The sequence below is a fragment of the Tursiops truncatus genome, chromosome 18 (assembly GCF_011762595.2).
Source record: "Tursiops truncatus isolate mTurTru1 chromosome 18, mTurTru1.mat.Y, whole genome shotgun sequence".
NCBI classification, from domain to species: domain Eukaryota; kingdom Metazoa; phylum Chordata; class Mammalia; order Artiodactyla; family Delphinidae; genus Tursiops; species Tursiops truncatus.
Window position 1 is genome coordinate 31,653,101 of NC_047051.1, and position 25,799 is coordinate 31,678,899.

At 36.0% G+C, this 25,799-nt stretch overlaps 1 long non-coding RNA gene across 1 annotated transcript in view; it reads right to left on the bottom strand.

Annotated features, from left to right (window-relative positions):
• The window catches only part of LOC141276973 (uncharacterized), a 62,901-nt gene extending 42,326 nt beyond the window's left edge, over positions 1-20,575 (bottom strand). Inside the window, exons 1-2 of the long non-coding RNA XR_012327461.1 lie at positions 20,385-20,575; positions 20,175-20,234 (exon numbers count right to left, since the gene is read on the bottom strand). This is a non-coding gene — a long non-coding RNA (uncharacterized lncRNA). The remainder of the gene's footprint in view (positions 1-20,174; positions 20,235-20,384) is intronic.
• Between the last annotated feature and the right edge of the window lie 5,224 nt (positions 20,576-25,799).

The following is a 25,799-nucleotide window of genomic DNA, read 5'->3' on the forward strand; positions in this document are numbered from 1 at the left end:
TGATACACCATATTAACCAATTGAAGGAGAAAAAAACATATGGTCATCTCAATAGATGCAGAGAAAGCTTTTGACAAAATTCAACACCAATTTATGATAAAATCCCTGCAGAAAGTAGGCATAGAGGGAACTTTCCTCAAATAATAAAGGCCATATATGACAAGCCCATAGCCAACATCATCCTCAATGGTGAAAAACTGAAAGCATTTCCACTAAGATCAGGAACAAGACAAGGTTGCCCACTCTCTCCACTCTTATTTGACATAGTTTTGGAAGTTTTAGCCACAGCAATCAGAGAAGAAAAGGAAATAAAAGAAATCCAAATTGGAAAAGAAGAAGTAAAGCTGTCACTGTTTGCAGATGACATGATCCTATACATAGAGAATCCTAAAGATGCTACCAGAAAACTACTAGAGCTAATCAATGAATTTGGTAAAGTGGCAGAATACAAAATTAATGCACAGAAATCTCTGGCATTCCTATATACTAATGATGAAAAATCTGAAAGTGAAATCAAGAAAACACTCCCATTTACCATTGAAACAAAAAGAATAAAATATCTAGGAATAAACCTACCTAAGGAGACAAAAGACCTGTATGCAGAAAATTATAAGACACTGATGAAAGAAATTAAAGATGATACAAACAGATGGAGAGATATACCATGTTCTTGGATTGGAAGAATCAACATTGTGAAAATGACTCTACTACCCAAAGCAATCTATAGATTCAATGCAATCCCTATCAAACTACCACTGGCATTTTTCACAGAACTAGAACAAAAAATTTCGCAATTTGCATGGAAACACAAAAGACCCCGAATAGCCAAAGCAATCTTGAGAACAAAAGAAGGAACTGGAGGAATCAGGTTCCCTGACTTCAGACTATACTACAAAGCTACAGTTATCAAGACGGTATGGTACTGGCACAAAAACAGAAAGATATATCAATGGAACAGGATAGAAAGCCCAGAGATAAACCCACGCACATATGGACACCTTATCTTTGATAAAGGTGGCAGGAATGTACAGTGGAGAAAGGACAGCCTCTTCAATAAGTGGTGCTGGGAAAAGTGGACAGGTACATGTAAAAGTATGAGATTAGATCACTCCCTAACACCATACACAAAAATAAACTCAAAATGGATTAAAGACCTAAATGTAAGGCCAGAAACTATCAAACTCTTAGAGGAAAACTTAGGCAGAACACTCTATGACATAAATCACAGCAAGATCCTTTCTGACCCACCTCCTAGAGTAATGGAAATAAAAACAAAAATAAACAAATGGGACCTAATGAAACTTCAAAGCTTTTGCACAGCAAAGGAAACCATAAACAAGACGAAAAGACAACCCTCAGAATGGGAGAAAATATTTGCAAATGAAGCAACCGACAAAGGATTAATCTCCAAATTTTACAAGCAGCTCATGCAGCTCAATAACAAAAAAACAAACAACCCAATCCAAATATGGGCAGAAGACCTAAATAGACATTTCTCCAAAGAAGATATACAGACTGCCAACAAACACATGAAAGAATGCTCAACATCATTAATCATTAGAGAAATGCAAATCAAAACTACAATGAGATATCATCTCACACTTGTCAGAATGGCCATCACCAAAAAATCTAGAAACAATAAATGCTGGAGAGGGTGTGCAGAAAAGGGAACACTCTTGCGCTACTGGTGGGAATGTGAATTGGTTCAGCCACTGTGGAGAGCAGTATGGAGTTTCCTTAAAAAACTACAAATAGAACTGCCATATGACCCAGCAATCCCACTACTGGGCATATACCCTGAGAAAACCAAAATTCAAAAAGAGTCATGTACCAAAATGTTCATTGCAGCTCTATTTACAATAGCCTGGAGATGGAAGCAACCAAAGTGTCCATCATCAGATGAATGGATAAAGAAGATGTGGCACATATATACAATGGAATATTACTCAGCCATAAAAAGAAATGAAATTGAGCTATTTGTAATGAGGTGGATACACCTAGAGTCTGTCATACAAAGTGAAGTAAGTCAGAAAGAGAAAGACAAATACCGTATGCTAACACATATATATGGAAATTAAGAAAAAAAAATGTCATGAAGAACCTAGGGGCAAGACAGGAATAAAGACACAAACTTACTCGACAACAGACTTGAGGATATGGGGAGGGGGGATGGTGGGCTGTGACAGGGCTAGAGAGAGGCATGGACATATATACACTAACAAACGTAAGATAGATAGCTAGTGGGAAGCAGCCGCATGGCACAGGGATATCGGCTCGGTGCTTTGTGACCGCCTGGAGGGGTGGGATAGGGAGGATGGGAGGGAGGGATATGCGAGAGGGAAGAGATATGGGAACATGTGTATATGTATAACTGATTCACTTTGTTATAAAGCAGAAACGAACACACCATTGTAAAGCAATTATACCCCAATAAAGATGTTAAAAAAAAAAAAAAGAAATAATACCAAGTCTCCACAATCGCCTCCAGAGGATAAAAATGGGCTAAATGCTCTCTAACTCATTCTATGAGGCCAGTATTACTTTAATACAAAATGAGATAAAAAACATTACAAGAAAAGAAAATGATAAACCAATATTTCTTATGAACATAGATAAATCCTCAAGGAAATATAAGCAAATCAAATCAAAGAAATTGATATATAAAAAGAATTATATACCATGACCAGGTGGGATTTATTCCAGGTATGGCAGGCTGGTTCAACATTTAAAAATCAGTCAATGTAGGGCTTCCCTGGTGGCGCAGTGGTTGGGAGTCCGCCTGCCGATGCAGGGGACACAGGTTCGTGCCCCGGTCTGGGAAGATCCCGCATGCCGCGGAGCGGCTGGGCCCGTGGGCCATGGCCGCTGGGCCTGCGCGTCCGGAACCTGTGCTCCGCAACAGGGGAGGCCGCAACAGTGAGAGGCCCGCGTACCGCAAAAAAAAAAAAAAAAAAAAAAAAAAAAAAAAAAATCAGTCAATGTAATCTTCCATATCAATAAAATAAAGAAGAAAAATCATATGATCATATGAATTAATACCAGCAAAAACACTTGACAAAACCCAACACCCGTTCATGATAAAAATATTCAGCAAACTATAAACAGGGGAAAATGTCCTCAACTTGATAAAGACCATCTACAAAACCTATATAGCTAACATAATACTTAATGGTGAGAAACAGGATAATTTTCTCCTAAGATTGGGAACAAGGCAAGGATGTCCTCTCTCTCTTCTATTATATCTCATGATGGTTTTAATATGCATTTCTCTAAAGGTTAGTATTGTTAAACATATTTTCATGTGTTTATTTGCCATTTATATGTCTTCTTGGATGAAGTGTTCTGTTCTTTCACCCACTTTCTAATCAGATTTTTTGGTTTTTTACTCTTGAGTTTAGAGAGTTTCATGTATATTCTTAAAGTAATTATTTACCAAATATATTATTTGAAAATATTTTCTCCCATTTGGTGGCTTGCCTTTTCATTGTCTTAACAGGGTCATTCACAGAGCAAAGGTTTTTAATTTTGAGGAAGTCCAATTTATCAATTTTTTTATGGATTATGCCTTTGATATCATGCCTAAGAATTTGTCAACTAACACGAAGTCATAAAGATTTTCTACTATATTGTCTTCTAAAAGTTTTGTAGTTTTTTCTTACACTTAGGTCATAATCATCCATTTTGAGTTCAGTTTTCCATAATATGTGAGGATAGGCCAAGTGTTATTCTTTTGGCTATTGACATCCAATTATTCCAACACCATTCCTTAAAAAGACTGTCTTTCCTCCATTGAATTACTTTGCATCTTTGTCAAAAACTGTAACTTCAGTTTAACATATAGAATCTTAATAAGTGTTCAATTTAAAATACAGGTCCAAAGCAAGTATGTGGCATATTGGAATATTCAAGAGAACTTTGGTTTGTTACATTTAAAAGAATATTTTCAGGGGAAGGGAAATTATATTTTTCTTACTTTTTTTCCTTTTCTTTTTTCCTTTTGTTCAGTTTTAGTGAGATACGTCATGTCCTATTAACAAACAGGAATTATAAACATTTAAGGTGTACAACTTGATGATTTGATAGGTCCTCGAAAGTTTTGTTAATCAGATAATTGACTAAAGGGAAATTAATCATATTAAATGTATAAATTCAGTTTAAAATGTTAAAAAGTGATTAACTAAATGTGTAAATGATACCAAATACTATTAAAGTCCCCTCAAAGTGATTGCTAAAATTTTCTAGACATATCAATAGAATATTCACAAAAGCTGTAATTACCTACTTAAAGATGAAGTTATGTCATTTGAATTTATAAGTTTGGTAAACTGAATTTTAAAAACAAAAGTAACATCTATTAGAACATCTAATATTAAAAAAAATTATGACAGTACCAAATTCTCGAGATGATGCAGAGAAACTGAATTCTTCATATATTGCTATTGGGAATGTAAAATAATACAACCACTCTGGAGAAGAGCTTGGCAGTCACTTAAAAACTAAATATGCATTTACCATATGACGCAGCAATTCTACCCTTGCATGTTTATCCAAAAGAAATGAAAACTTAGGTTCATGTAAAAACTTGAATACAAATGCTCATAGCATGTTTATCTGTAGTAGCGAAAAACTGGAAACAATCCAAATGTCCTTCAACCGATGACTGGTTAAACAAGTTGTGATACATCCATACCATGGAATACTACCTAACATCAAAAAAGGAATGAACTATTGATAGATGCAACAACTTGGATGAATCTCAAGGGAATTTTGCTGAGTTTTAAAAAAAGTCAACCATAAAAGATTACATGTAGCAAATTTTCATTCATATAACATTATGGAAATGACAAAATTATAGAGATGTAGAACAGATTAGTAGTTGCCAAGAGTTAGGGACTGGGAGCATGAGTAGACAGGGAGACAATATAGGTGGCAGCATGGAGAATCCTTACAGTCTTGGAACTGTCTGTATCTTGACGTGGTGGCAGTCACACAAATCAACACATGTGATACGACCGCATAGAACTATATACACACACATGCCAATGAGTGCATGTAAAATGTGAAATTTGAGTAAGATCAAAAGATTGTATCAATATCAACATCCTGTTGTCTTATTGAATTCTAGATTTACAAGATGTTAAGACTGACAGAGACCGGGTGAAGTATACGCAGAATTTCTCTGTATTATTCCTTAGAACTGCATGTGAATATACAATTAAAGTTTTAAAAATATAATTAAAAAGAAAAGTAAATCTCTGAAAAGTCCCTTCTGTATACACACAAACACACATACACACATGGGGCATCAAAAGAAAAAAAAAAACCGTACACTAGCATAAAAACTACAGAAATTATTTAGAACAATGGATAAAAATATATTATTCATGGGCTTCCCTGGTGGCGCAGTGGTTGAGAGTCTGCCTGCCGATGCAGGGGACACGGGTTCGTGCCCCGGTCCAGGAAGATCCCACATGCTGCGGAGTGGCTGGGTCCGTGAGCCATGGCCGCTGAGCCTGCGCGTCCGGAGCCTGTACTCCGAAACGGGAGAGGCCACAGCAGTGAGAGGCCCGCGTACCACAAAAAAAAAAAAAAAGAAAAGAAAAGAAAAAAAAAAAAATATATATATATATATATTATTCATTTAATAGATTATATCCGCTACTGCTGTCACTGTTACTACTATTGCTGTAATGCCTGATACTCTTCCTTCAGATATCTTCATGGCTAACTTCCTCACTTTATTTAAGTATGAGAATTTTAACACAGAAAACATCACTTCTTTGACCAACCTATCTCAAATAACCCCGCCCTGTCTTTCCACCCTTTATTGTTCCCCATTCCATCCCTTTTTCCTGATTTACTTTTCTTCTTAGCACTTGTGATCAAATGAAATATTGCATATATATGTGTTTACTTGTTTATTCTCAATCCCCCTCCTCCTCCTACAGAAGGCAAGCTCTACAAGAGCAGGGTTTCGTCTGGTTTTGCTCACTCTTGTGTTCCCAGTTCTTACAAAGTGCGTGATATGGTAGAGGCTCAGGGACTATTTATTATATAAGCAAATGTTGCAATAAACTGATGAGTGAATGCTGATGTTAAATATAATGATGCAAAAGTTAGTTTTTCTCTATTTTTAAGTAACAGCTTCTGATGTATGAGAATGCTAGAGAAGATGTCTTAGAAATCTCTTACCAAATTTTTATTAAAATACTCATAAAACTATTTGAAAAGAATCTCCTATGCACTTCAATGACAAAAAAATAAGGTAATGCTGCTTTCTTCTAGAATTTGACACAATTTTCCTTATGCCTTATTCATGAATTAGAACCCCTTTTGGAACCTGCTCTCTCTCTTTTTTTTTTGCGATACGCGGGTCTCTCACTGTTGTGGCCTCTCCCGTTGTGGAGCACAGGCTCTGGACGTGCAGGCTCAGTGGCCATGGCTCATGCGCCCAGCCGCTCTGCGGCATGTGGGATCTTCCTGGACCAGGGCACGAATCCGTGTCCCCTGAATCGGCAGGCAGGCTCTCAACCACAGCACCACCAGGGAAGCCCAGGTCCTTTAATTTTAACAAACTGTCTCAAACTCATAAATAGCACAGAGAAGCCTGACAGGTCCTAAATGGTCACTTCAATTTATTTTAGTCATTAAAAATAAACTTCTAAGTAATGAAAACAAGAAAAGATAACTCAATCAGGAATTGAAACTTCAAGATCTTCTGGAGCCCCTACTACTTTTATGCCTTGGTCAGTGTACTTCCTGAGCTTCTGTTCCTTCATCTGAAATTGGAATAATAAATAATAGCTGTTTTACTTCTTCAACAGGATGGTATCATAAGCAGATAATTTGTTTACTACAAATATTATAGCAACATAAGCTAGTCTTATTATAACAATTAGATATTTCCTAAATAGAAACATTCCAATGTATTCTGTTTTCTTCTTAATATGTGTGAATTGCTTTGCTCTTGGAAATGGGTGGAATGATCAGTAGTGAAATAATCAGAAGTGAAAACCAAAGTCAAAATTTACTGTTACAACTGACTCATTCAGGCTTATCAGAATATCCACCAAGCATTAAAAAACAAAACAAAACAAATTACCTGTTAACATTTGAAAAAAAAAAAAAAGACAACTTGTGAGAGTTTTTCTTTTTTAACCAAAATTAGTAAACATGAGACGTAAGTTATCTGAAAACAAAAGCACCTCAAAGCTTTTCTTTTAATGAGCATAAAAGACATTGCTGAGGTTAGATACTTCAAAAACTATTGAAATGAGTTTAGTGTTAAAAGAAGTTTTTCTTTGAAGATTACTGCTTTTATTCAGATTCAGATGAAATTGTTTATTTTAGTTAGACAATGAATTTCTTCCTTAAGAGTAATTTCCCTGTGAAGTAATTTTTATCTGTGGCAATTTATACCTAATGTTAGAACAGAATGATAACAGAGGCAATTTGTTCTAGGTTTTCCTGGCGTGGTTCCCTCAAGCTGGGAGTCCTTGAATGCCCAATAAAGTGCTAGGGTAACTGAGGGCAGAAGAAGTAAAAGCTTGACCCCTGCTGCCTGCACCTCCATCCCTTTTCCATTTCCCTATCTCCCTCCCTCCCCATCTGCTCCCTAATAGCGCTGCTCTAGGTACAGATATGAGCATTGCAGTAAGTGTTAAGGTGTGTAATTCTTCCTTAAGGATGAACCTCCATTCTAAGAGGTCTTCAATTCATTGGAGAGCAAATGTTTTTGGGCAAAGTGGCCTCTGGAGCTCCTTGCCTGTTAAAATCTCACTCCCCCACACCCCACTGCCCCTTGGCACGTAGATCATTCAGTCAGCAAATAGATTTGCCTTGTTTACAGCGTTCACTCACAAGGCATCAGCCCTGCCTTTCCTGCGTTCTCATCTTGATTTACGCAGACATCTTTGTAAAACAGCATAACAAAACAAAGTAGAATTTTTATTCAGGTAGATTTAAACAAAGCAAATATTGAAAGCTGATAATGGTATACCCCCAAATATTTCCTAATAATATTTCCTAATAATGGGGAAATTATATATAATATGTGTAAATATACATATACACACATACATATACCTATCTTTGGAAGATATATATATCTTCAGATAAAGATTAATAAAATAATTTTGAAATGAGAGTTAAATAACAATAGTATTAGTAATGAAGTATGATAGTTCAATTGAACATGGAAATGTTTAGAGTAGTTTTGACAGAATTATACAATTTTAGTATTAAAAAGTCATTCAAAATTATCATCACATCTTGCACATGAGGACCCTGAATGATGAAAATCAGAGCAAGAGTTGAGGTCTCTTCACTCCTGGTCCATCGCCTGTATGTGTGTGTGTGTGTGTGTGTGTGTGTGTATGTTTTACACAAGATCACACACCTCTTAGGTTTTATTATAAATCTTATTGGGAAATATTTGTTGAAATTGTCAATCTGAGACCTAACTGGGCCATTGTAACTCCCTTAAGAATCAAGAGAGATGAACAAGAGTGAAGGCGCCTGGTTCCTTCCTCCTGCTGACTGCATCTTCCCCATAGTATAACTGCTGACACCCATCTTGGTCCCTTCACCACCTCAGGAGTCTCGGCTCAGAGTTTTGACAGGAACTAGAGGACCCCATTTTCCCTTCAAGTTGTAGCACTAACTACTCCAGCTGCCTAATTACTGGGTGTGCTTCACTGCTTTACTCCCTGTCCCTCAACCACTGTATCCCCTAAGTCTGGCTAAGCATGTAGGCCTTGGCCCCTGTGTTCTGGAATCAGCCAAATAAGTTTCTCCATAGAAAAAACAAACCTCAGCTTCTCATTAGTGGTCCCACTGCCATTCCCATACATAATGAAGCTTCTTAGAGTAACTGGGCCAGGTGCCACCTAAACACCGTAATTGTCATCTCGCAGAGGCAGGGGACCTCTGTGCTGCTGCCCACATGTTGCTACTCTACCCAGGGATTGAGACACTCCTGGTACTTCAGGCTAGAGATACCCACTAAACAGGAAACTTTGGGTCCTGAGGGAGATTCATCTTTAAACCCTGAGGAGAAGCCCAAGTCTCCAAGGCAATTTGATTTTCCCTCCTGATATGAGAGACATGGCCCAATACAAAACAGAGGCCCTATGAAAGGCCATCACCCTGAGGGAACTTAAATTCTTCAACTCAGAATTCCACCTTACTCTTCTCCCCTCCCCCACCCACCTTCCGCTCAGCCCTGGAGCCCAAGGAATAGTCTAATAAATGAATATTTACAAATCTCTTTGTTCAACTAAGTTCTTCATGTGATAATGGTATAAAATTGGCTTCAGGAATAATAAACAGCCATTTTAAGTAAATATTTTTTTCATTTATATGTCAGATGTATTTTGATATCTCTTTTCATTATTTACTTATGTATTCAGAAATTTTGCACAAATAATATGAAGTTATACATTGGGAAAACTAAGAGAAATTAAACCTAAAACTATAACCACATTTAATTTGTTACCAGGGGAAATAAAGGAAATCAAGTCGTAGGAATAAAATCCCCTGAATTTAAACTCCAACTCTACCTAAACTTTGCTTGCTCTGTGACCTGGGCAAGCTATTTAACTTAACCGAACCTAGTTGTTGTCAAGTGTAAAGTGGAGATAATAATAGTACCTACTGCACGGAGTTGTTCTGTAAATAAGTTGGTGCATGAAAAATACGTAGCACACTATCTGGCATGCATGAGCTTGTAGGAAATGTGCACTACATTTCTAAAAAGAGCATGGAGGCGAGTATTTCAATTATAAAGAAAAGGCTGTTAACTAAACAATCCAAATGTCCTTCAGTGCTTGAATGATTTAAAAAGTTGTGGTCCATCATATGGAATACTACTCAGCAATAAAAAAGAATAAACTATTGATAGAAACAACAATGTGATTGATCTCGAAGGAATAATGCTGAGTAAAAAAGCCAATCACATAGTCTTACATACTGTATGATTCCACTTACGTGACATTCTTGAAATGACAAAATAATAAAAATGGAGAAAAGACTAGAGCTTTCCAAAGGATAGGGGAGGACAAGGAAGTAAAGTGATTTTGGCTATAAAAAGATAGCAAAAGAGATCCTTGTGATGTGAATATTCTGTATCATGACTGTGGTGGTGGTCGCACAAATCTACAGATAAGATAAAACTGCGGAGAACTAAATACACACATTGTCACACAAATGAGTGCATGTAAGATTGATGAGATCTGAATAAGTTCTGTAGATTGTATCAATGTCAATTTCCTGGTTGCAATATTGTACCGTAATTATGCAAGACGTTGCCTTTGGGGGAAATTGAGTGAAAAGTCAATGGAGTCTTTGTATTATTTTGTGGAACTGTATGTGAATCTGCAGTTATCTCAAAACAAAAAGTTTAAAAAATGAAAAATGCTAGGCTTCCCTGGTGGCGCAGTGGTTGAGAGTCCGCCTGCTGATGCAGGGGACACGGGTTCATGCCCTGGTCCGGGAGGATCCCACATGTCACGGAGCGGCTGGGCCCATGAGCCATGGCTGCTGAGCCTGCACATCCACAGCCTGTGCTCTGCAACGGGAAAGGCCACAACAGTGAGAGGCCCGCGTATCACACACACACAAAAAATAATAAAATAAAATAAAAATGAAAAATGCTAAAATAATTTTCTGGGGCGCCCCTTTGGTCTTTTGTTATTCAAAAAGGACACCTAAGAAAAATCTCCAAATTAAAAAAAAATGGATTGGTAAAAGTTTATTTTAAAGTTATTGAAAATTCTTTAAAAATATAAGCTTAGAAGTGATAGGTAAATAGATGACTTTGTCAACTATATTTTTCTTTTGAAAAGGAAGGAGTAAAATCAGTCATTCATTGACAATTTACTTGCAATACTACATAGATTGAGTTTTGTTAGTTATTGCTGACTTTTCTTATTTTCGGCCACCAAGTCCAAAAATAGCACATCCTAGACTTCTCACATCTATTATCTAGGTGTCTAAGATCAGTTCTGCTTGGGAACTTTACACACACACACACACACACACACACACAAATAAAGGGAAGTCAGCCAGAAGTTAGGAGGAAGTGGGAGCAGGAAACAGATTTTGTTTGTAGATGTCTTTCCTGCCCTTCCCACCTCATTTACTTTTAATGTAATTTCTTCTTTGGTCTTCACTTCCCCAAGTTATTTACCAGTTTCTAAGCCTGGGTGGTGTAAGTCATCGGGGAAGGAAATGCTGACTACTGATGCTGACTACTGATGTTTACCTGAGTAGCATCAGCCAGGCTGAAGTAACATGTACCCCTGTCCTGTGAGTATTCTAGAGAGCCTGGCATTTGCCTCAGTGCGGTTTGCTGGACAACTTCTATTCCCTTGCTGCTGTGATGTTCTGCATTATTAAACATTCACCCATTTGTTTACAAGTTTTCCATCTCATCTATGACAACAGCAAAAGATCTCTGTATGTCCCTATCTCCCGCAAGTCCCTTATTCAAGCAGTCATAGACAGGCTGGTGCCATGAAACCCTCAAAGCCTCCACTGCCAACATCTCATTGACAATAACAAACTGTGTACATCACTGTTGAAAAACAGGAGGAAATGTGCTGTTAGCTTAGAAAGAAGAAATCACTGTCCTAACTTTTCAACTTTCAATTCGTGGAATTCAAAATGCCTACTAGAACAGGGTTTTTCAAACTACTTGAATTGAAGAACAACTTGCAGACTGATACATCTGTAAAATTCAATAAAATAAATTATTGGAAAAGTGAAAAGGAAAAACATAAAGATATAAAAAAATACAGCCTCAAAATGTTACTACTAAATTAACCTAGAATTATTCTGTCAAATTGCTATAAAAATTCTCTCTCAATTTCTGTATTAATTTCAGTATAAATGTTTTATAAGCCAGCACTGGTCCACCAACTACATTTTGAGTAGCACTGAACTAGAGGACATTCTGTCATCTGGTCATCCTTCCTCATTTCCTTAATCCTTTTCAATACTCACATTTAGACCACTCCTCTCCACTTTCTTTCCTCTGCTGCTGCTCTTGGCAAAGATAGACTATTTGAAAAAGCCCTCATATCTGCATGATCCTCCACATGTGCATATTGTCTCACTTAGTAAAAAAAAAATGCAGGTCCGGATTTATTAAGCTTGATGTTTGACCTTTACTCTCTCAATGGTTAAAAGGACTCTGTAAGGCAGTAATTATTTCAGGGAAATCAAAGTAAGTCAACTTGTAAGTTGCAGAACCAGACATTGAATCCGAATTTTTTTTCAAAACCTGAATGTTTTCTACAACATATCCATCTTCTACTATCATGTTCTAAGATGATTACTGTGCCTATGTAAATCAATTTGATGAGCATTTTCTAGCATAAAGAGCTCAGTATTTTTTTAGAGTTCCTTCCATTGTTATTTAATTATTCATTTATGTATTTCTTTTCTCCCCCAGAGAAAGCATACTCTCTTCGAAGGCAGAGGTTTTACCTATTAACTTTTCATATTTTCCACAGCATCTAGCACAAGACATAAATCAACATTCAGTCAATATGAAATAAGGAAACAAGCATTAGTTATCTTATTGTTAGTTGAAAACATATATGCATAATATAATATTTTCAGAGAGAACTGAAATAATACTTCAAAGCAAAAACAATATTTTAAATACAGAAAGAAAAATATGACAACATAATTTTAATTCTCTTTGATGATTAAAAAGGCCTTCCAACATCTTAGAAATCAGTTTTTATTGCCTTGGCAAAATATATGTACCAGAGCAATTACAGTTATTTGCTTTTTCCTTAATTTGGACTATCATAGTTATTTAGCAAAGCATTCTGGAGGACCCTAAAGACAGGGCTGAATTACCCCTGGTTAATAAGGACCCTTAGTCAATAACAAGAATACTCGAGCTGTTAGACCAACCTCAAGAAGCAACTGATGACCCAAGTTGGATAGTTTTACAATGTACACTGCCATCTTGGACTTGCTTCTAAGTTGACAGAATCTCTATATCTGCTTTAAAAGCTTTCTACTTTTTATTTTGCCAAAGCCTCTTTAAATATTGCCTATGCGTACTGAAGCTTTTTCAAACAAATCAGAGCTTTTTATATCTTTAAAGCAGCTGTGAAGACTTTACATTTTCACAAAGGGAATAAAAGATGGAGGCTGTAAAAAGTGGCTTATGGGAGTCTTTGTACTTACAAATAAAATGTCTTAATAAGCTTATTAATATATACAAAATAATGGGAAATGATAAAAACCACAAAAAATAATTTACTATCTTGACCAGTGTACTTATATCAATGGATTCTGTCTACTCCTGTGAAGAAAAAAAAATAAAATAATTAACACTAATGCTCTAAAATCTCACACATTAGAAAACGATATACTTATGTTCCTAATTTAGGTTCTAGGCACATTTTAATGGATCGGGTTGATATATAATTATATAATTTCAATTTTTTCTAATATTCTAGGCAAGCTTGAAAGTTACAAATTATAATATATACCAAAGGTAAGTAAGTTTGTAAAATTTATGATGAACCTATTATGTCTTATAAACCCCTCTTCATTCATAGTCTAAGTCCTGAATAATCATAAGGAACATATGTTTTTAAGAAAAGCATGCTATTTTGCTAGGTATTTAATTGCATAGTAGGTGTTTGATCCCTACTCCCAACTTACCAATATTAATATTTATCAGCAAAAATTGACCATTACATTTTATGTTCTTGATGGGTATGAAAAACTCCTCATGACATAATGTATATGTTCAGGAAAAGTAAACATTTAAATCAATAACAAAATATAAGAAAATTCCTTAAAGGGTCCAAACTGTTCATTGACCATATCATGGTTAGATAGACCTTTATCAGTTCTGCATGTTCTACAGCTCTTTCCAGAGATAAATGAAACATTACCTTACTCTATTTCTTCTTATATGAAAGTGTATACCGTATGGCTAAATAGTACTTAATGAATCTCATGAGCGTTTATTGAATGAATGAATGAATGAATAGATGAATGAAGGACTGAGTAAAAGTACAAATACAACTATGCCTAACCAGGACTCAGTAGAGTATTATGTAGCTTTTTTATTTTCTTGATATCTCTTTCTGTATCCAGCATGGTGATTTCCAAACTCTAGGCATTAAATAAGCATTTATTATTTTTATTAAGCCAACATGGTTAACATTCCTTACCCTTCCAAAAAATACCATAAAGAATTTGCATTTGTTCATTTTATATTAGTAACGTTCCCCTGCATTCTCTATTTTTCACATCTAGTGCCTGCTCAATTGGAAGGATTTTTAATTTCTTCCATAGGCTTTCATAAAGATCACCTCCATTATGCAATAAGTCTATTTTTCCCTCTTCATTTTACATGGTATAGTTTGAAAGGCTGTGTTTAACAAACAACAACAAACAGACAAATCAAAATAAGGCAAGCAAGTGTAAGTACAGGATTGAAGCCTGAATCCCTCCAAGGCTGTAATAGAAAATAAAGAGCCCAGAAAAGAACATCAACCCTATCACCCCTGGTCTGAGCACAGAGGGTAGCACTGAACAGCATGGTTTCTGCTCTTGGACTCCCTGGATCTGAATCCCAGCCTCATCTCTTTCAGCTTTGTTTCAAAGGACAAATAACCTCTCTGTGCTTCAATATTTTCATAAGAACCACGTGGAAAATAATAGCATCTACCCCATAAGCTTATCAAGAGAAACAAGAACATGCCTACAATAAGTAGTCAGTCAACATTCACTATTACTGTCGCTACAGGAAATCCATACTCTTTCTGGGAAATAGACATTTTAAAATTACATGTATTTTTCCAGTATAATTTGCCCTAAAGTTGATTTGTTAATTAAGTACTTTTTCCCTTTCTAAAAGTAATGTAGATTATAATTTTGAATGTAATTCTTGTCGTAGCATTATTTTAGGCATGTCTGTGCAGGATGAGGGTGGAAGGATTATTCCTAATGAAGATCCCTTCCTTGACAAAAACAAGTCATTTATTTCAGATGGCAAGAAACTGGCATAGACACCCTTTCAGTGCCTTTTGTTCCATCTTGCCATCCCTCCATCCTCTATTCCCCCTTCATGCAGGTTTTTCCTGTTCTCATGATGTTACTTCAATAAAAAAATGATTAAAATTAATTGTCACTAAAGTATTATAGGTATGTGACACTTCCCATAATGCTTGCATTTTAAAAGAAGGCTTTCTGTAACAGTCATAATTAATATATTGTGTACGCCTCAACTTCAGTGAAATTTCAGTCACTGAGGTATCAACTACAATACAAAGAGGTAATCTGAGAGTATATAGGGGCAAGTACACATTTGACAAAAAGCAAGAGACGTGAACCTGAAAATATTGCCCTGGTAAGTCTAATATCAACAGTAAAATAATAAAACAGGCCCAAAGAGATGAAATTTATCAAAATCTAGAGGATGATGGAATCATGAGCAATAAGCAGCAATGGTTTTATAAAGGGCAAATCAGGCCCGACACAGTCAATAGCTCTTTTCAGCAGAATGACAAAATTAGAGGATGAAGGGCATCAGGTAAATGTTGCCTCTTTGCACTGTCACAATGCATTTAAAATCATCCCTGCGAATTTTAAATTCAACTGTAGATAAAACTGATTCAGCTCTGAATGCTTTCTAAAAAGACCTGAAAAAAATGTAAAATGTCATAGATAATGACAATGGGGGCCATCGTGGGATGCTGGAGTTAATAAGGCTCATTCACTGCATTTCCCACACTGATGAAAGGGAAAAAATACATCAGAATTGTGCATAACATGCTAAGTGAATAGCAGATTTAATGGAACACAATTAAGAAGATTTTAAAATACAATGGGTAATCTAAAAGGATCCTAAGTGAGATCCAAGTAACAGCTATCTCTAAACTAAAATAAAACAGACTGAGCTAAGAGGAAAGCCCTCAGGACAAAGAATCAAGAAATCCTGAGTTGTGTCTCTTTCTACCTTCTCTAAGTGCAGCTTCCCTGACACATTTACTGTCTGGACTTCATTCCCCAGCCCTGACTTCAGGACTGAATAGGATACAGCAGGAACCTGATCATGCCCACTGAGTACACTGACTCTGACCAGAACTTGATGGGACAAAGTTATAGACACTTTCTCACTCAGACACCCCTGTTCTCAGTTAAGAACAAGGGTAGTCTTGGCTCAGAGATGCTCTCCTGGCTCACAGTCTGAACAGAGAAGGAGAGAGACAAGTAATAAATAACTACAGGGCAATGAAATAAGAGTCATAATGCAAATGTGTAGAAAGTTCTAGAGCAACTCAAATCAAATAATGAGACTATCAGAGGGAATTGGGTAAACATTCAAAGAGGCAACATTTGAACTGGGCCGGGAAGGCCAGGCAGAAGAGGGGCAGGGATTGACGTAAAGCCGCATAAAGGCACAGCAGACTTGGGAATTCTCCTCATGGATATAAAGGGAAGGATGACTGTTCAGTCTAGCACAGAACACTGCTTTGAAGAGTAGATAGAATGGCCCACGTGACAGAATTTTGTAAAACATTATATAAATATAAAAATATTTAATTATATTATGAGCAGTTAAAAATTGCTTTGAAATATTACCCAGTAGGAAAAAGGGAGGTGAGGCTTAAGCCCAACACCACCATAAACATGGCAGCATTAGTATCACCCAGCTCTAGCCACCTCTCCGACTGCTTCAAATTCCTGAGTAGGGCAGGGAGAGGCCTCATGCAGAGCGGAGCTGAGTTTTGTTATAGGTACACATCCTCCAAACAGAGCATGACTCACATGTGGGATATGAAACCACCCACAGATTAGCATTGATTTACAGGCAGCAGTTGCCATCATCCTCCTCTGCAGTTATGTTCCCTGTGAAGAGGGGAATCAGTGTTCCCATCATCTAAGCTAAATGCTTGGAATCACCTTTGATGCCTCCTCTCTGTGCTGTGATTTCACAGTAGCTCATCATGTTTCTTTGTCCTCATCTTTTAATTTCCTTTCATGCCGGCACCAGTAAATCTACCATTGTACTTGAACAATTACAAGGTCCCTTACCTGGGGTCTTCTAGCCTCTCTCCCTTCTCCAGTCCATCCTCCACACCAACTTGGCATATAAAAATACTGCTTTTGTCCTGTTGCATTCTTATTCATAATTCATCAACAACTCCCAATTGCTTACATCAGTGATTCTCAAATTTCATCTGCATGAAAATCATGTCTGAAATTTGCTTAAAATTAAGATTACAATATGCTCCTTCTCATTCTGATACAATAGTTCATTTTTTAGTGAACAAAAATTTAGTATTAGGTTTTTAAAAGTTTTTTTAAATTATTATTTTTTTAATTGAAGTATAATTTACTTACAGTATTGTGTTTGTTTCAGGTATATAGCAAAGTTATTCAGACATATATATACTGTATATATATATATTCATGTATGTTTTTTTTTATTATTTTCCATTATATGTCATTGCAAGATATTGAATATAGTTCCCTGTGCTATGCAGTAGGTCCTTGTTGTTTATCTATTTTGTATATAGTAGTTTGTATCTGCTAATCCTAAACTCCTAATTTATTCCTCCCTCCCTCTTCCCCTTTGATAACTATGTTTGTTTTCTATGTCTGTGGGTCTGTTTCTGTTTTGTAAATAAGTTCATTTGCATTGTTTTTTTCACATTCCACATATAAGTGATATCATCTGATATTTATTTGTCTTTCTCTGTCTGACTTACCTCACTTAGTATGGTAATTCTAGGTCCATCCTAGTATTAGTTTTATTATTAAGTGCTTTGAGGACATGCTTATAAGAGAGATCAGCTCTTCTTAGGTGCTGGACCTGAACTTTAAATACCTGTTACCAGCTGCCATTTACCGTATTTTAAACATATTCACTTTATTTAGGCATAATTATAAAAAATAGGAATATAATATATAGTTTATCTGTGTTCATAATGCATATCTATCTATCCCTTTATCTATCTAAACTCATAGTAGTATATGAACAAATTACTAGCTGAAATATCTTTCTGCTGCCCAAGGGGCTACTAACTGGTCCAAGAATATCTGTTGAAATGGTTCACGGATGTTAAATTCCATATAGTCATGTTCAAAGGAAGCTTGATTCATGGTCCTAGAATCTCACAGTTTAAATAAGTCTCCAAAATTAACTTTTCCTGCCAGGAAGGGAGGACTGTCTTCCTGAAGAGAATTAAGTCGTGAGATAACGATTTCTTTCCCCTTTCCTCACGTGCTGAGGTTGGTAGTGGCAGAACATTTAGCTTATTTCTCCCATCATGATGCTCTATGCATCAGTCCCCAAACTGGAGACTTGTCCATGCTTTCTGTCTGAAGGTGGCAAAGTAATCAAGCAGCAAATATACTCTATGTAGCTGAGAAGTTATCAGAAGAAAGAGAGTGAAATAGGAGACCTGTTACATGGGAATAGCTTACATTCCCAGAAATTAGCTCTCAAGTAGTCGTACATCTGACATGGTCAAAAGAATGCCACGTTAAGTACCTGGGACCTATATCAACTTCCCAGGCACAGCTGGAGTGAGAAGGGCCTAAATGCAAGGGTTTTAGGGACTATGCCATCTGTGGAAAAAAGGGAGGAGGCTGTATCTCGGTGAGTTCATCAGACCAGGTACTGAACCACCAAGGTCCCCAGAGAACCACCAAATGAACCTCATGAAAGATCTTGCCTTTGGGGGCCCGCAGTCCAGAAAGAACCAAAGACCACTTTGGTTAGACAGTTGTACGACAATTACCTAAATGGACTCCCCCTCCTGAGGCTACTAACAGAGACTGGGGCTGAGAGAGGCCTGACACTCTCCTAGGCCATCAGCTTTAACAATTTAAAATCAGCTTCTCCACAGTTTGTGGGACCTCTGCTTTGTCTCCTCGAGAGAAGGCATTGAATTAGAGAGATCATTAATACTATCTAAGTTGACTGACCCAAACTAGAAGTCCTAGAGTGTTATAGGATAAGAGTATCATTTATCAGAAGGGATATATGTATATGTATAATTGATTCACTTTGCTGTACACCTGAAACTAACACAACTTTGTAAATCAACTATGCTCCAATGAAAATTAAAAACAAAAAGAAAGTATGGAAATATAGTCAACTGGCAACTTTAAGTCTGAAACATATACATCTGTTTATGATAGTCTAGTTTTAAAAAAGGATCATAAACATAATATGAAATTAAAATAAGGCAAATATAATTCCAACGTATGTATTGATAACTCTTTTCATTTTTGAATTATCGTAAGTGCAGCATGGTATGAAGAAAAAAGCTTTGGATTGCAACCAAATAATTGAATTCTAGTGTCGACCAAAATATTTTTAAAAAACAAGGTGAGTGATGTAACCATTATGAGCCATAGTTATTTTTCTGTGAATTAAGAGCAGTAATTATTGTAGTATCTACCAAAAACAGGTTATTGAAACAAATGAGATATATAATATTATCATCCATAGTATTATTAGACTTTTCAAATTCACTATTCAAATCTCAATTTTTGGTAGAGATTTTTTTTTTTTTTTTTTGCAGTATGCGGACCTCTCACTGTTGTGGCCTCCCCCATCACAGAGCACAGGCTCTGGACACGCAGGCTCAGTGGCCATGGCTCACAGGCACAGCCGCTCCGCTGCATGTGGGATCTTCCCATACCGGGGCATGAACCCGTGTCTCCTTCATCGGCAGGCAGACTCGCAACCACTGCGCCACCGGGGAAGCCCTCAATTTTTGGTAGAGATATTAAAAATGAAAATTGCATACAACACCAAATCTTATTTTACTCATTAAATGTTTTTGAAAAGTTGATCTCTTTCACAATATTTTAGGGTATTTATCTAACACTTAAACCTAAAATTTCTTAACCAAATGAGGGAATTGAACTATATGTTTTCTAAATTTCCCTTCAGCTCTTAAGATTTTTGTGATTCTATCTTTTCCCTTCACTCTTAGAATACCTTTTATTAGAACTGTTAACAGTATGAGTATAGTCTCATTTCAGTTTTCCACTAGGGCTAATGAAAAGTCAAAAAATAAAATGGAAATAAAAATCTAGAAAGGGGAGAAACAAGAGGGCAAAAATTTAAAGAGAAACAGTCTGAAAAATCAGCTAAAGAAGTAACCAAGAGTTACCTTTCTGTTCATCTTGATACAGTATTCTATAAGATATATTTCACATACGTGTTGGCTTGCCTGAAACAAACAAAATTTAAAAAAATGATTACAGATGAAGCTGAAATGTTCATGGATAATGAGGCAGGAGGTGATTGTCACTTCCTGATTTAGATATTATATGAAGGAATCACCAGCCAGAGATAAGATAGTTACAGAACTTCACATTACCTTTTGTGAATTTGAACTGTCTAGAGAGAAATGATTCCTGGAAGTCAGTGTCTTTGCAACATGGTGTTGTGGCATAAGGCATTCTCCACTTTTCACTTTTCCAGCAGGCTGAGCTGAAGCACTGCTGGAACAAATCATGACAGCAGAGCCTGATCCAGCATTTGTGATGCTCCATTCTCAGCAAGTTAGCGTGTCCCTTGGTTCAAGAACAGGTAATGGGTTACAAACACCTGGTATTGCAAGGGTTTTGATTTTGTCTACAAACACTAAATTACCTATGTATACAACCCAAATATTGATGTTAAATAACTTGTAAAGGAAGCATGGTAATGCAGAGATTGCTAAAGTAATCAGGCAGGAAGTGAGGTAGGCCAAAGAGAGAATTTCACATCAGAAACCTGTTCACTTTTCCTACTGAAGCTAAAGTAACCACGAATCATTTTAATTAATCTGCCATAAATGTCACAGCCTAAATGAGTTCAAAGGATTTCAATTCAATCCATAGTCCATCACAAATACCACCATGAACGAGAGTCAATGCTGCAGCCTTAAATCTGAGAGACACGCAGATAAGAAGACAGGTGTATGCATAAAAGAATAAAGTATAGTAGAAACCAATTACAGCAAAGTCATTTTTCTTCCATAAGAAAAAAATTTATTATAAAAAGAAAAATTACTACAATGAAGGGAACTGATTTCTCTAATGATTGAAGTATCTACATATTTTCTTGATGAAATGAATTTCACTCAGGGTGAATTATAAATAAATTGTCCAGCTTGCCATGAATATTATAGTTCTACAAAGAATTCTACCACCTGCACTGAAAGATATATTCACCACCTCATGTCCTAAACAATCTGATGTAATTAATGGGGCAGTTATAATTAATATGATGTTTTCATATCTAAGATTAAATAAGCAGATGGTGACAAAAGTCTAGGGTACATCTGGTTCCAAACAAGAGCCTGACAAAGGCTTGCTTGCTTGATTTGTTACTTAAATATTTGACAGGGTACAGAGATCTAATATGTAATTTTGCATGTGAACATCACCACCCAGGTAATCCTACTGTGGATATCCTTATATTTCAAATCCATGGTATTCTTTCTACCCTCAGCAGATTGCTTTGGGTGGCAGCTGAACACTTAAGAACAGCAAAGATGTATTATTAGCAAAAGTCTGGCTTATTATTCAATTATCAATGGTTGGTTGAACACTCAAAATAGACTAAGTATGGCTTTGATAAGTATGCAGAAGTTTTCAAAATGTTCTAAAATAGTAACATCACAAAATAAAGCTTTTCAGGATTTTTTTTGTATGTGCTAAGATATATCTGTCTCTTTCTCATTCAACATAACTGAGACCATATTGTACCAAAACGGACTTCAGTTTGTTGATATTTCAGGAGTGCTCATGTATTGTGGTTAAAATAAAAATGAGATGCGGTAGAAGACGAGTTTTTTCCTTTTAATTAAAAAATGTGCTAGACAATACATTGGTAGCTAGTATTTGACTCAACATTGTAGTTTATTATCATTACTATGAACTCAACGTTAGCTGTATAACTGGGAAAACTCTTTAACTTCTCTGCCTTTCAGTTATGGTCACAGTGATAATAGTATTTCATAATATTTTATAATAATTAAATATGTCAGAGAGCCTAGTACAGTTGTGGACATAAGGCAGATATTCATTACGTTGGTTTTCTTTCTGCTTTGAGTAAACATTTCCTTCTTTCCTTCTTTGCCTTCTTTATCCTCCACTCCTTATTTTCCCTCTTCCTTCCTGACAATAAGTTTTAGACTTTCAGAAGGGCAAAAATAATTATAGAAATTTTTACATGTTTACATTCTTAGATCCTAGTACATTTAGAAGACGTAATAAACTAACAATAAGTACTTGAAAAAATCAATATTGGGAATATACAATGTGATCTCCGCCCGTGAATACAGAACATATAAAAATATGACTTTACATAATTTTGTACAGATTACAAAATGCTTCCATGTACACACTCCATTCTTTTAATCTATGCAACAATCTTGAAGTATATGTTAACATGGCGAAAAACTCAAAAGACCTGTGCTCAAAACTTTGTCATTACCAGCCACCCGACCTAAAGCTATGACTCTGAGCCTGTCTTCTTATCTTCAAACAAGATTAATATCTATCCTGCCTCCCTGGTAAGGTTGTGGCGAGAATCAAGTGAGAGGCTGTACATCAAAATGCATGTGAACTTTAAGTATATACACATAAGAGGTGTCTACAAATTCTTAGCCAAAAGATAGTTTACAAATAATTAGTTATGAGATGTCACCTTCACTTAACAATTAAAAAAAATGACAAAAAGGCCTTATTTAGTACAGAGAAATGTGTAGGTAATATTGAAATAATGGGAGTAGTTAGAGAAGAATGCCTGTAAGAAGTCATGAGGTATCTGAACCTTGAAGTCTGGTAGAAGCTGGATGGGAAACAAGTGAAAGGAAGGAAGTGGCTGGCAACAACATTTGAAGAAAGGCTTAAAGTATAGCACAGGCAGATTATTTGGGGAAGAGGAAAAAGATTGTCCTTGTTGGAATTATCGGTATTGGGAAATAACAGATGAAGTTGAAAAGCCAAAGAATTCAGAGTGTGGAGGACTTTGAATGTCATGGTAATTTTCAACTTTTGCATGTAAACAATAATATATTTCATGTAGGACAAAACAGTATTTATGTAACGGATAATATATTATGAAGCAACTTAAATTTTAGGAAAATAAACTCAATTATATCCATTGGTTTAGAAATGGAAGATTATAGCACAGAGGTTGGTTAAAAGGCTATTAACGTGTAAGTAATGGAAGGAAAGAAGGAAAGTTACTGTGGTCTATTCAGAAATGAAGACCAATAAAAGACCTTAAGGAGTAAAGTGCTGATGGAAAGGGAGAGGAGTGATGAATTCAACATCATAAGTAAGGATGGTGGAGTTAATAGAAGTTTCAGATACATAGAGTATGGTCCTAGAACACAAGATTGAGACATGCTTAATTGGCCAGATGCATGGTGGTGAGTCTATGAGTCCTAGAGATGTTTAGGTCTTAGGAGGAGGTCCATGCTATCAAGCCATTGTTTGGTATGAGTAAGTAAACATAAGTATAGCATTATAGAAGAGGAATTCAAACAGTCTTTGAGAACACAACTTTGGAAAATCAATAACTTATTTATATTTAAATAGTATGAACTTCATAATATTATACCTGAATATGAGAGCCAAATATGTAAGGCTTTATCCCTATAAATTAATATACCATAAGAAGAGTGAAGGGGTCCACATAAGGGTAATGACCAATAATAGGTTATCAACATTTTGCTCTAAAACTCTAAAATCATTACTAGAGAATTGCTAGATCCTTAACTAATGAGGAGAAAAAAGAGGCTAAAGAATTTGCCAAAAGCTTTTGGAGGAAGCTGATTAACTGGATTTCTAACACCCAAAAGAGAAAAACACACACACAAAGAGAATGTAATGGTTAACTTTATATGTCAACTTGGCTGGGCCATGGTGCACAGATTTTTGGTAGAACATTATTTTGGGTGTTTATGTGAGAGTGTTTTGGGATGAGATTAACATTTAAATTAGCGGGCTTTGACTAAAGTAGATTGCCCTCCATGTTGTGGTTGGGCCTCATCCAATCAGTTGAAGGACTGAATAGAACAAAAGACTGAACTCCCCCAAGCAAGAAGGACGTCTTCCAGCAGATGGCCTTTGAACTTGAACTGCAATATTGGCTCTTTCTAGATCTCCAGCCTGGCAACCTACCCTTCAGATTTGTAACTTGCCAGTCTCCATAACTGCATAAGCCAGCTCCTTAAAGTAAATCTCTTTCTAAGATATACATATTGACATAGATATATCCATCCTATTGATTATGTTTCTCTGGAGAACCCTGACTAACAGAGAAGGCAATACACACAGAAGAGCAACATCACCCCACTATTGAATATGCAGTGGGTAAGATATGTGAGAACTCAGCAAAGTGGATATTATGCAAATATTCAATAATGTTGTCTGTAAACAAAATTGAATATTTCTTGCTTGAAATTGACTCTAAGGCCTGAAATATTTTGTATAAAAGATATAAAATTCAACCAAAAGTCAGATATTCTCTTATTTTGGTATCTTATAACCTGTCATAGAAGAACATTGTAGGAAGTAAGAAAGATCATTCAATTCTGGAGTAAATCAAGGTATTTTTTTAGATATTTAGTATCTCTCTACTTTTAAAATAATAGCATATATTAAAACAAATATTTGAAATTTTAATTAATAGAAGTCTTCATTTTCATAGAGTTTTACAGTTTACAAAACAAATAAATGTTATGAATATTTATTGATATACATATATACCATCTCATATCTGTTAGGATGGTTATTATTAAAAACAAAACAAACAAAACATAAAACAACATGTTCCGGTGAGAATGTGGAGAAATTGGAACTCTTGTATACTGTTGGTGGGAATGCAAAATGGTGCAAGCTGCTATGGAAAACGGTATGGATTTTCCTCAAAACGTTAAAAATAGAATTACCCTGCGACCCAGCAATTTCAATTTGGGGTATATTCCTCAAGATCTGAAAGCAGAGTCTTGAAGAGATATTTGTGCGTCCATGTTCATAGTAGCATTGTTCACAGTAGTTAGAACATAAAAACAATCCAAGTATCCATCAACAAATGAATGGATACACAAAATGTGTATATACATACAATGGAATATTATTCAGCCTTAACAAGGAAGGAAATTCTGCAATTTGCTTCAAATAGATAGAACTTGAGGACTTTATGCTAAGTGAAATGAGCCAGTCACAGAAAGACAAAAATTGTATGATTCCACTTATATAAGGTATTTAGAGTAGTCAAAATCATAAACACAGAAAGTAGAAGGGTGGTTGCCAGGGGCTGAAGGGAAGAGAGAATGGGGAGTAATTGTTTAATAGGTGAGTTTGATTTACAAGATGCAAAGAGTTATGGGGATGAATAGTGGTGATCACTACACAATGATGTGAATGTATGTATTACCACTGAACTGTACACTTAAAAATGGTTAAGATGGTAGATATTATGTTACGTATTTTAACACAATAAAAAAGTAAATAAAAGAGATGGGGGAAGGATTCCACCTGCTGTTAGAGGAACCTGAAAAGTCACACTGCTAAGGATATGGATATAAGAGGCAGGAGGGACTGAGGGATTCGGTGTCATTTTGCAATCTTTTTGTTAGATGTGGAGCACCTCAGGGCAGAAAGAGAAAAGTCCCAGCATACCCTCTTAGCCTAAGGACATAGCACAGAGACAATTCTCCAACTCCCACTTTTTTTTACCCAGTCCTCTGCTTAAAGAGGTAAAAGTTTATGAGGCACTATGTTGGCAATCC